Source organism: Aedes albopictus, chromosome 1, assembly GCF_035046485.1.
Source record: "Aedes albopictus strain Foshan chromosome 1, AalbF5, whole genome shotgun sequence".
NCBI classification, from domain to species: domain Eukaryota; kingdom Metazoa; phylum Arthropoda; class Insecta; order Diptera; family Culicidae; genus Aedes; species Aedes albopictus.
This window is the reverse complement of record NC_085136.1, coordinates 45,461,545-45,474,374: the sequence shown is the minus strand read 5'-3', so window position 1 is coordinate 45,474,374 and position 12,830 is coordinate 45,461,545. Positions and strand designations below refer to the sequence as shown.

Below are 12,830 nucleotides of genomic sequence, written 5' to 3'. Positions count from 1 at the left end.
CAGAAGTTATCTTAAATTTCCTTAAAAAAAACCCAATTACAACCTTCTTCAGGGTTACCTTGTGAAAATTCTATGAATTGTCTTCGGGAAACATGATCCAGAATTTCTCTGGAATATGTTTCGCGTAGTTTCTGTTAGTAACTTCCTCACCGATTTTATTATTATTTTTTTTACTAAAATCCCTTAATCTGTTCCAGTGGATTTTCAAGGAAGTCAATGAGTCAAAAAATGATGTTTTGTATTTGTATTCATAAAATTCACTTGTGACTTTCTCCAAGATTATTCTGAACAAGGAGAGGCAAGGACAAGGAGACAAGTCAAGGAGTTTGGACAAGGTGGACAAGGAATGCTGCAAGAATACCGGATAAATGTGATATAGTGCCAAGTAGGGTACTATTAATCGTATGTATTATATGAGGGTCATACTTGATGATTCATTCAATTTGACAATTAAATCACACCTTGTCCAATTGGGTGTTGGCATTGGTATCATAAAACCGTTTGATTGAAACAAGCCCTCTTACTGACACAGATCTAGACGTGCAATCAATCTAATTGGCATCAAGATCGCCACTTCCTTTCTCACACGCGCCACACCCTCCAATCACCCTCACATCAATTCCAACTGACATCGAGTACAATCCAAAATATCCACTTCTTGTCGAAGTCCAGTTCCCAAGTCCACTCACGTAAGGTCAGGTCACACCTTGCGCATTCTAAACCAGTCCAATTCGGAGCCAAAACAAAAAACCGCCTCCGCTTCGAGCACTTCCACTTTGCGCCACTGCGCGCCTGCTTGCCTAACTAGAACATGATTTATGGTCCATTCTCTTCCACTGCCGCGGATCATTAGTGGTGTGACGGACGGACTTCTCCGTCCACACCGCACAGCTCTTGAACTCTCCCTCTTCACTTTCGTAACGAAAGGGGCACCAGAGGAAAAAAACAGTTCCACATTAGGTTAGGTACGGACGGACGGACGCAATTGCCACCCATCGAATTGGCGTCAGCACCAGAAGAACGGTCGCAAACGAACGGAACTCCGCAACAACTGACTGGTGCTGGATGGCCCGATCTACGTAACCTCATTTTGATGATCTGCAATTTGAGCAACGCGAAGAAAAAAAAAACTGGAACCAAACCGCAAACTGCTCAAGTTCAAGTGCTCACTTAGCGGAGGCTGTTGTTGCGATCACTTTGGAGGTAGCACAGCTAGAATCCTTGATCTTTCAACTGCGCGGTTGGCAGTTCTTTACCTGACGAAATTGCTCACTAGGGTGTGACTTGTTTTTCGTGGTTTGTAGAGAACTAAAGCCATCGTTCAAGCGATTTCATGTTCTTTTTCTTATTCTTCTCGTAACTTCCCAACTCGAACAAAGCCTGTTTCTCAGCTTAGTGTTCTATGAGCACTTCCACAGTTCTTAACTGAGAGCTTCCTCTGCCAATGACCATTCTGCATGTGTATATTTTGTGGCAGGCACGAAGATACTCTATGCCCAAGGAAGTCAGTGAAATTTTCATTACGAAAAGTTCTTGGACTGATCGAGAATCGAACCCGTCACCCTCATCATGATGATGCTGAATACCCACGCCTTTACAGATGTGGCTATATGGCCCGTAAGCCCAGAGAGTTTCTAAAGTTGTAAGTAGACAGGGTCAAATATTTGACACGAAAATAACTTAATAAACATCATCTGTTTGACAATAATGAAATTTCGATCGAGTCAAACAAGCCATTTAAGCATTGGATTCTTTTTGGACAAATGTTTGACCCTGTATACTGGGATCTTAAGAGATCCTTTAAAAAATTCTCTAGAGATTCTCTCGAAGATCTTTTCAGTGATTTCGCTAGAAGTTTGATTTCTTCATAAGTTTTTCAAAAGTTTCCTTTGGATTTTTTTTTCGAAAAATTCCTCTGGGATTTCCTCCAATGTTGCCTTCGGAGTTTCCTCTAAGAATTCATGCAAAGAATCCTTCTTCAGGAATTCATTTGACGATTTTTGCAATAATTTCTCTAGATATTGCTGCCGGAATTTTTGCAGGGGTTTTATTCAGGAAGAATTCCTTTCTACAGGAGTGCATCAGATATTCATTTAGGAATACTCCATCGAAAATTGATTCTGGTTCTTCCAATGGTTCGTTTAGAAGTTGTTCCACAGATTCTTCTAGGAATTCATACAGAAGCTTTTATCCAGAGCTTCTTCTGGGAATTCATTCAGGATTTGTACGGAATTCACTTCTATGAGTCCCTACGGAAGTCATCTTCAAGTGTTCCTCCGGAGTTTCCTTCAAAAAATTTCTTAAAAACTTCGCTCAGTGTTTTTTTTTTTGGAAATTCATCCACAGTTTCTGCTAAGAGTCATTCTGTAATTCTCTGCATTATTCCAGAAATTCTATTAAGAATTTCTTCGTGCATACAAGGGTCTGCCCTGAAGAATATCCGGAACGATTTCTGGTGAAATCATTGGAATAATTGTCCTTAGGGATCCCAGATGGAATCTCTAAAAGAAATACTAGAGGTATTCCTGGAACAATATGAAACGACTCTTGCTGGAAACTCTAGATGGATTCCTATACAATTTCTGGCGGAATCGCTTAAGGAATTCCCAAAGAAATTTCTGGAGAAATCTCAGGAACAATTTCCAAAGGAATTTCTGGTGCGGTTTAATGCGAAAATTCCTTTTTTAGTCTTGACCAAATTCAAGTACATTTGGGACCTGCATCAGGCACTTAATCTTTGCAAATTCTTTGTACAGTGCTGTTTTGTTGAGCAATGATTGTCGAACGTCGGTGATTGTGGAAAAAAACCCTTCTAGAATTTTACCACCGCGCAATGAAGAACAAAACATCACTGGACGAAGAATCTGCTATAATGGAATGCTTGAGAAACATCAAGATCCCAAAATATAATCGAAACGTCAGACAATATCAAATAGCTGTATTCAAATGTAGTAAAGACTGAAAAGGCTATTTTCACGTTGAATTCCATGACAGTCGTAACCGAAAACTCTCTGGAAGAAACATCTTTGGCGAAATTGTTGGAGAAAGCTATGGAAGAACTTGAATTTGAGTTTTGAACCCGAAAACAGCAGGCCGTGGAATTTCAACGTCTAAGAAAGAGTTGTTTATTATGTCAAAATGAACAACTTGGCCGAAGATGCAAAGACTGTAGGACGTAAAACTAAAAAGTTGGATGGTGACGCCACCTATGCGGATAAGTTGCGAACTACTGAATTCTTGGCAAATAATGCCCCTGATCATTACAAAAAAAAACTTTGTCCAAGATGTCATGTGCCGGAAAGCTTCGTTACCGAGTAAATATTTGTGTACTGCTAGATTGTGATGCTGCCCCTTAGTACATTCTTTTCAGTACCTAGCGAAACTTCACTACTGTATATGTACAGTGTATCAAACAATTGTCCGTACAGCAATTTTTTGGTCATAATAATTTTTCATTCAAATGTTTATAACTTTTTTATACGTCAATCAAAAACGCTGAAATTTTGACCAATCATAAACCATATATTGCAGCTCCATTGGTAAAATTTTGAGAGAGATCGAATAAATTTTCAGAAAATTATAGAACTTTTAGTAAAACTTTTAGGATTTTTGAACACATTTTTAAAACATTATATCTCAATATGTAATCGATGAAACTTTTTCAATCTTTTTGTGTTACAGCTTATACCTATGCCTTTCATATGCAGCTTCGTTTGAGGTTTTATATTCACTACAAAAAATATGAAAAATCTGTATATATTCAGAGTATTATTTGGAAATTTATCATATTTTGATCAATAAAAGTGCCAAGTGTTTTCAACATTTTTCAACTCTCTTAATGTAATATTTTTATACAGGACCTACTAAACAACATATGAAGAGTAGGTCCTATGCATTTTTCGTTCAGTTGATGCACTTTTATTGGTAGAAAACGTTTGGCAGATTATATGTTCAAAATATGGTGATTTTTTAAATACCGTCAACTGCATAAGCAAATTTTTCATATTTTTTGTAGTGAATATAAAACCTCAAATGCAGCTGCATGTGAAAGCCTTAGGTAAATATAAGCTGTAACACAAAAAAGATTGAAAAAGTTTCATCTACTACATATTGAGATATAATGTTTTAAAAATGTGTTCAAAAATCTTAAAAGTTTTACTAAAAGTTCTATAACTTTCAGAAAACTTATTCGATCTCGCTCAAAATTTTACCAATAGAGCAGTAATATATGATTCATGATTGGTCAAAATTTCAGCAGTTTTGATTGACGTATAAAAAAGTTATAAACATTCGATGGAAAAAATATTTTGACAAAAAAATTGCTGTACGGACAATTGTTTGATACACTGTATTTCTGACTTTTTTCCAGAAGTAATAATTTGTAGTTTATTACTTCTGGGAAAAGGGCGGAAATACATATGGTACGTGTTCAGTCAGAGTAGACTACACGATTTTTCGAACAAGTAAAGATTAACTGAGGAATTCGTTAAACCTGAACTTCTCGACGTTATTTTGATGCAGATGATGGTCCGGTCGGACTTAACGCCGACCATATACAGTGAAGTTTCTGAAAAGTTTGATAACTTATGAGGAATCTCAAAATACTAAAATTGGTACATCTTCTCTTCATATACTTCATGTATTATACTGGTTTATTCGTAAGTCAGCAATAGTTTCGCCACTTCCCACTTTAATTCAACTTTAATGGTTTATATAGAGTAATGCATGTCAATATATGTGCGTTATTTATACAATACGTACAGATTCAACAGCGTAGTTACTTGGGTAGACTTAACATTTATACAGACATATGACAGAATGTTACGGCTGCAGGATTTCAGGAAACGTCTTCGTTTCCTAAGAAAATCCGCAAGAAAATGAAGACATACGTCCCTTCAAGAACTTCCGCAACTGTATCTCCTGGAAGTTTTTGGAAAACTCTTCAAGAACCTTGGAGAATTCAACCTACAAATCATTCAGAGATTCTGTTGTGAATTACCTCAAATTCGGAAATATCGAAGAGTCTCAACGTAGTTTTAGGAAATAAAGGCTCGCAGGAACTTCCAGCAAATAGCCACAAGACCAAAATTACATAATTATGCAAGCTTTTGTTTAACCATTCAGCGCGCGCGCTGTTGTAAAAAGTACAATACTGCCAAAAAACCTCGCTTTTCGTATACAGCGCGAGCGCGGTGCTTCGGTTGCTTGATGGCGCGCGTCCTGGAAGGTTAATTCTCTGATTGCAACCGGAAAGCTCTGCTAACAATTGCAGATTTTTCTCATTTTTCTAACTACGTATCAGGTACCGTAAACCGTGCTAAAATTGATCTCCAGGTCGAAATTGATCAGACGATATTCCATAAGATTAAGCATACTTGAAAGAGTCCTCTTTCTAGTATCATACTTTTTGAATTTGATATTAAAGGATATTTACAGGAAAACTATTTAGAGTATGCTTTATCTATTTGGAAAAAGGTGTGTTGAATTTGACCCTGGTGGACGGTACGCTAATCTTGTAAAAAAAATAAAATAAAAATCACACAAATAACTTACGCATTCAATTCTGAAAAGTCTTGTGGCTAAATTGTATTATGACTTGCAGCCCACAGTTTCTTTGAAAAGTTCTTTTTGTTGTATATTTATAAGAATTAAAGGGAGTTTTGCTGGATTTTTTTATTTTAACTACTAACGGAACTCGATTTATAGCAATCGTTGTTACAAAAGCCAATGCAAAAAAATAACAAAGCCTGTAATAATTTTGTATTTTCCACCAAGTCAAGTTATCATTTTTTAACTAATATTAAATACCGTCTACCCCCGTTGGTTTGACCGCATCTAATCTGAACACTTTTTAATTTGACCCCCGCTAATCTGCACATCGTTTAAATTAGATATGGTTCAAACGTCATTCTGCTCATGGAACGGGGTGAAACGGAACGCAGGATCAAAACAAAACATCAAATAAGGTTGCCAGCAGTGTATTTTTGTATCGCCCACAGGGTTGCTAGAAGTTCAAACTAAAAAATGAACCCCGTTGGTTTGCATGAGGTGTCGTTCAAACCAACGGGGGTAGACGGTAACTCGATTCATGTCTTCTGGGAGTCATACGTAACGAACGAATCTCGCGTAGCTTTTGAAAACGGGCTATTTAGGCAAATCACCACGTTTTTGCGCTCAATCCTATTCCTATCCGACTTTAAAAGTTTTACCGTTTCAAACTGCTGAAAGACTCTTAATCTTAAGATCCCAGTACACAGGGTCAAATAGAACCAATGCTCAAACATCTTGTTCGACTCGATCGAATTTTCATTAGTGTCAAACAGGTGTCGCTTCTTGAGTTCTATCCATGTCAAATATTTGACCCTGTGTGAGAGGTAACTAAGGTTATTTTTGAAATGAGCCATAAAGAATTCAAATTGAACTATAGATGACGAAGATATTAGCAAATCACTTTGCCATGTTTTACGAAGCTGACCCCAAACTTTTGACTGATACATCATATTGAGGGGTGACCTAAAAAAATGGCATGTTTTTGAGGGGGTGATCCCAAACTTTTGTTCGGGAGTGTATGCATAGATTAATGCTGTGTGTTATGTGTACATTATTTATGTATCAGGAATTGCTGGCGTCATTCTTCCAAGGCTTTCTCCAGGGTTTAAAGAAGGTTCTGCTTTAAATTCCTTCTGAGATTCCTCCAATAATTTCAATTGGAAATTGGTGGGAATAGGAAGTGGAATTCCAGCAGAAATTATTGCTACGATTCCTCTAGGAATTTCGGCTTCAATTCTGCCAGGGATTTCTGCGGGTTTCATAAGAATCCCTTCAGATATTTCCCTAAGAATTTTTCAGGCATTATTCCTGTTCCTCCCTTGGATTCTTCAGAAACTGCTGCCGGAAATGTAGAGTGGAACTCTTATAAAAACTTCCCTAGGGTTTTCTGTAGGAGTTCCTCCAATGATCTTCTAGGGGTTTTTCTAGGAATTCCCTCTAATTCTAGTTCTAACTCGGATTCTTGCTTAGATTTCTCCAGAAATTCATACTGCAATTTCTTCAGGAATCTCTGCAGGGGTTCTCCTCGAAATGTCTGCTTCCGAGGATTTCTTTAGGATTCCCTTCAAATTTATCACTAAGATTTTTTCCAAGCATTCCTTCTCTGATACTTCTGAAAGTTTTCATTGGGATTCCACCAAAAATTCATCGGGGCTTCACCCAGGGGTTTCTCTGGGGATCCTTCTAGGAATTTCTTAAAAGTTTCTCCATGGATTTTTTAAGTTATTTCTCCAGGAATTACTCTAATAATTTCTACGGGAATTTTTCTGAGGATTTCTCAAGGATTCCTCTATAGATTTCCAGGGAGTTAGGTCTTGGTATTCCCACAAAAATATCTCAGGATTTTGCATTAAGTGAGTATCATGAACACGTGGCCGGGAATGTTTTAGGCTTAGAACACCTTAGAATAAACCCTGCTAAGATGTTAGGTTTTCCGCATAACGATGTCATACAGTACGCTCCGCGTGCCTGTCATATTGACCCAAACGTCCTACAAGGGTTTAAGCTGAAAGGCAGTAAAAACGAAGGCACTTTGGGCCAGTATGTTTTGGTAGATATTGGTTTATTTTCATTCGTTCGACATTCGTGAACATGTATTTGTCGAGAAATTAGTCAAAAAAATGATTCATAAAACCTTTCATGAACTTTATCAAAAAATCTTTCAGATTTTTTTTTTTGATGAATGACCGCCCTTAGATGCTACTCCAGTATCGCCAGACCAGCTACACAACTCATGCAAGGAACCAATGAGATACCTGCCGGGGACTAGGCATCTTCAGTGTGTTAGTGTTTGTGATCTTCTATTTTTAGGCGATAATAATGGCGCCTGCCACGACAAGTTCCAGGCATGGTTCCAGGTCAATTTGAAGAAGAGGAAGGAAGTGATGATTGCAATCGTTTGTATCGACAGCAGGCCGAATATATCTCTGCGACTGCACAAATTCATGCGGATGTCGGATGTGTTTGCAGACGGTTCACACATTGGTGCGTGGAGGCCAGGCGTAAGGTGAAAGTGTTTATTATTCTGCAACTATATTGGCACAGTTCGCTTGATTGCATAACTCGTAGGCGTGATCTGATAGATTGACACTGTGATGTGAAAATGAGATATAAGGGAAACGGATTTCCAACCCATTTCGGTTGGATTTTTGCATTATTACTTTCGGATATTCCTGCAGGAATTTCTTCGAAGATTTTTGGAGATATTCAGACAAAAATTCCTTCGGGTATTTCTCCATGTATTTCCTTAGAAATTACTCCGGGATTTCTATAACGGATACTTTAAGGAATTTATTCAGAAATGTATCCAAACATATTTTCTAAAAACTTGTGCTGTAATTCCTATAGGTATTGCTTCAGAATTTTTTTTCCAGGGATTATTTAACTTCCAAATGTTCCTTCATGGATTCTGGCAAAAATGCCCCCAGGGATTTCTAGAGGAATTCGACTGAAGATTTGTTCTTTAATTCCATTCGGGGTTCTTTCAAACCCATATCCTCTAGAGTGTTCTTCGGACGTTTCTGCAGAAATAACACAAAAAATACTGGAGAAATTCTTGAAGGAATTCCTGAATGAATTTCTAAACGAATCCCTGCAATTTCCTTCAGGAATTCCTTAGGAGAATTATTTTAAAAACTGTCAAATTGATGGTTTAAATGTACGAATTTCTTGCTCAATCCTTGAAGAAATTCTAGGGTATCCCGGAAGGCATTTCTTAAGAAATTCTTGATAAAAAAACACCTGGGGAAATTCTAGTAGGAAACTATGGATACATTTCTAAAAGAATCTTATGAGTCCCTCAAAGACTGCTGAAGAAAGTTTCATGGAAGGATTCCTGAACGAAATTCCCTTAAGCAATGTCTGAAATAATCCTGAAAGTCTCTTTAATAAAGATAATAAAAAAAAATAATCTGAAGTAATCTCTGGAGAAACTTTTATTGAAATACTTTAGATACCTTTGGTGAAATTTCTTGAAGAATTGTAAGAGAAACTTCTGTAGGAATTCAGGAAGTTCGGGGAAAAAATCTTTGGAGAATACTTGAAGAAGTCTTTGTAAAAAAATCCTGAAGCGATTTCTAAAGGATCGCTTGAGCAAATTCAATAGGAAACCAAAGAGGAATTTCTTAAAAATTCAATAAAAAAGCGTTAAGTAGGAATACCTGCAGCAATTGCATAAAAAAGTTGTGGAGGAATTCCAGAAGAAATCTTTGAAAAAAATTGTGAAGAAAACTCTGCAGCATTTTCCGGAAGCTTCCTTAACCTTTTGGGGACGAATGGGTCATATGTTCCCAGCCGAGAAACTCGACCATATTAATCGTGTTCTATATCAGCGAGGTTGCATCCAAATAGTTGAAAATTCCGTCTTCAAAGGGTTAAAAGAACTTCTAGGTATATTTCCGGAGAAACACTTGTACATGAATTTCTTGTAAAATTTCTGAACAGATTAGTAGACATAAACCCATGAAGCAAGTTCAAAAGTAATGTCTGAAAAAAATTCTAAAGGTAACTCTGCAGAAGTTTTTTTCAGAAATAACAACATACATACTAGAGGAATTGAAGTGATGTAATCACTGAAGAAATTCCTTGGAGAACTGGAGAACCCTCGGCAATTATTCGTTTAACAACTTCTTGAAAAAAAAAAATCTGTTGAAACGCCAAAAAATAAATCTTGTAGTAATTTCTGAAAGAATTTATGGGAAAATCTCAGAAGATATTTTTAAAGGAAATCATTGGAACAATTTCTGAAAGAATTCCTGATGAAAGGCCTGAGTAAATCCTAAAAGGAATTTATGGAGCAATCCTTGGAGGACTTCTGCATGAACTGCATGAAAAGTCTCTTGAGAATGTCAGAAGCCAAGGAATAATCCTTGGAGGAATCCCTGGAGAAATAAAACATGTATATTGTATACTGATAGAAAACTCTTTAGGACTTTAGACAAGAGTTTCTGAGAAAAAATCCTGGAAAAATTCCGATTAACTGAAAGAAGCCCTAGAATTACTTCTGCAAGAATTGCCGAAGGAATCTCCAAAAATCCTGCAGAAATCTCTAGAAGAATTCCTGCTAAAATCTTTGGATGAATTTCTGAATGAAACTTTGAAGAATTTCCGCTGGAATTTTACTTTTTTTAAGTATTTTTTAAAGATACTCTTGAAAAAACTCGGTGCTATATTCCCGCAGGAATGACTGAAAGAATCCCTGTAGGAAATTGTTTAAAAATGGTTAAACTAATATGTAAAAGTAAAAAATACGTATTTTTAATGCAATCCTTGAGAAAATTCCTTATGGAAACCCATGAGGCATTTCTGAAGGTGTTTTTGAAAGAATACCTGTAGGAATTCCTGAATAGAACTGAACTATTTCCTAGAAGAATCTTATGAGTAAATCCCAAGGAAATTGTTCGATAGAATTACAAAAAAAAACTCTGGAGGTATTCCTGGAGAAATTTTCAAAGAAATGGATAAATAGGAATCCATTTTGAATTGATATCTAGAGAATTTATTGGATTTCTCGCTGAAATCATTCGAGCAACCTAACTAACAATGATAACAGCTTATTCAGTGAAAATGTTTAAAATTGAGCTTAATAGTGGTTTGTTATCTCTTGTTCAGCAATATGTTTGGTTTTTGTAAGAATCTTCGCCTTGAAAACATTCCGGAAAAAAAAATCTACTCTTTTACCACTGAACTCCAAAGCATGGCAGAGTGGATCAATAAATGATTCCTAACAGATAACGTATCAGATTCTAGAAAGATTCCTTGGACCGTTGTTTTCTTCATGATATGATTATTGCAGATAAGATTTATGAAGGCTTACTTAGGCAAGAGTCATACACACGCGCGTTTTCAATTTCTAGAACATTCCATCAAACCAAACCGCACCGCACCCTAACGTTCACTTGTAGGTAGCGGTAACCGCACAACCGCACTACACCGTTGCGCAATTCTTCTGTGGCGGCGGCGCGGCATATGTTCTCCGTGTCTGTCATGTCACGTCGTCATCGCCATTACTCGTTGCTGCCGGTGCTGCTGCTGCTGCAATCAACGAACGTCTTCTTCAAGAAACAATCATGTTTTCACGTTATCAACCGGACACTGCTTTGACGTCAAATTGCGGCCTTTTCTTAATGATTTCTCAACCGATCGACCGTTTTCCGTTTCGTTCGATTTGGTTTGGTTCGGTTGAAGTTGAAGTGGAAAAATTCGGCGGAACACTCCGTTTGGTCACTTTAAAAAATTTCCAAAAATTTCCGACACACATTCACATGCACACAGTCACAGCCCTGGTGGGTGCGCGCAGCACCCACTCCGCGGGGGTCGAAGTAGGCGGCGGTGGAGGCGGCACACTCTCGGAGATCAATGCTTTCTACAATCAACGCAGCGCTACAACAACAACACCAACAAACACAGACGGCTTGCTGCAACAGGCTTTTTTCGCTTCTTCTGCAGTCAGCTTCTTCCGTTTCTGTTTCTGCGCTGCTAACACACTCCACTCCACTCGATGATTACGACAACACTCCGAATGCGATGATAATGACGACGACTGACGATGGACTGACTGACTGTTCCACTCGGACATGGATGGCCGTAATTTCACCTTACGCGGTAGATGCTGACCGAAATTTTATACTCCCCAACAACAACAACAACAACGACAACGACGACATCTGTCCGGACGACTTTTGGACAATCTTGATCACTTGCAGCAGCAAAGATGAGTATTTGCACGTCCGTCACTTGTTGAATCTTCTTGCTGTTACACCCAACAGCTTCACCAACAGATTTGATGATGATCAGCAAATTGTTGCTGAATTTCACCGAGCTGATGACAAGTGTTGACAAAACAAATTTCTGATGATCAGCAAAAGTTTGCTGAAGTGATCAGCGCTTTCTACTGATGGTCAACAACATCTTGTTGAAATTCAGCAAAGTTTTGCTGAATTTCAACAGTGTGTTGTTGACAATCTGTAGACGTGCATGCTTACTTCAACAAAGTTTGTTGAAACTCTGCAAATTCAGCAAACTGTTGCTGCTTCTCACCGAAAACATTAGCCTGTGAGCAATTCTTTTCAGTCACCTGCTTAATCACTATTCCAGAACCATCAAAAACAGCACCCCGAACAAAACACCATCTGCTACCGGGAACGAGTTGTCACCACAGTCACAAAAAACCCAGATGCTGCCCCGTAGCAGCAGTTGTTGATCTTCACCTCAAACCGGAATTGTCGTCGTAAACCGACCGACGTACTTGGCACTTCTTTAACGCTGACTGGCTGGGCGCACCTTTCTTTCCAAACGATACCGATACCGAACGAAAGACACCTGATTCTGCGCGTGGCGGCGTTGACCAACGGACAGCGAGCGAAAAAAATACACACGATTGCAGCACCACACTGGCTCTACCCTACTGACACTGAGCTGAGCTGGTTTGGTCGGTGGAACCGGCGCCGCTCGTGCGGATGCACAGCAAACCTGTTCACAGTGGGACTCACTCCGACGGTGAGACCTACGCGTGCTCTCGAGTCTTGACCACCGGTATGCTGCGAGAGCGCGAGAGACTCTCCCGAGTGGGTGGTGGGTGGCCGCGACGCTGAGTGACTTCAACACAGCAGGCGCTTGGCGGACACCGTGGTCGCGGACGGACTCTTCTGGGAGGTTCGTCGTCTTTCTGTGGTACGTTTGGACTAAGAGTGAGTGGCAGATGGTGAGAGCGTTCCACGAACAAAAGTTTAACCAAGAGAGAGAAAGAATGACAAGGCTTATCTGACAGATGGTAGTCTATC

General features: G+C 38.6%; 1 protein-coding gene across 4 annotated transcripts in view; it reads right to left on the bottom strand.

Annotated features, from left to right (window-relative positions):
* The window catches only part of LOC109397890 (glutaredoxin domain-containing cysteine-rich protein CG12206), a 258,145-nt gene extending 245,610 nt beyond the window's left edge, over positions 1 to 12,535 (bottom strand). For 2 of the 4 annotated variants that reach the window (XM_029854763.2, XM_062844451.1), the window contains exon 1: positions 12,125 to 12,535. The gene's annotated coding sequence lies outside the window, so the exon portion shown is untranslated. Of the gene's footprint in view, positions 1 to 12,087 lie in introns of all 4 variants that reach the window. The other 2 variants (XM_062844450.1, XM_062844449.1) reach the window with 2 other exon arrangements.
* Positions 12,536 to 12,830: the final 295 nt, after the last annotated feature.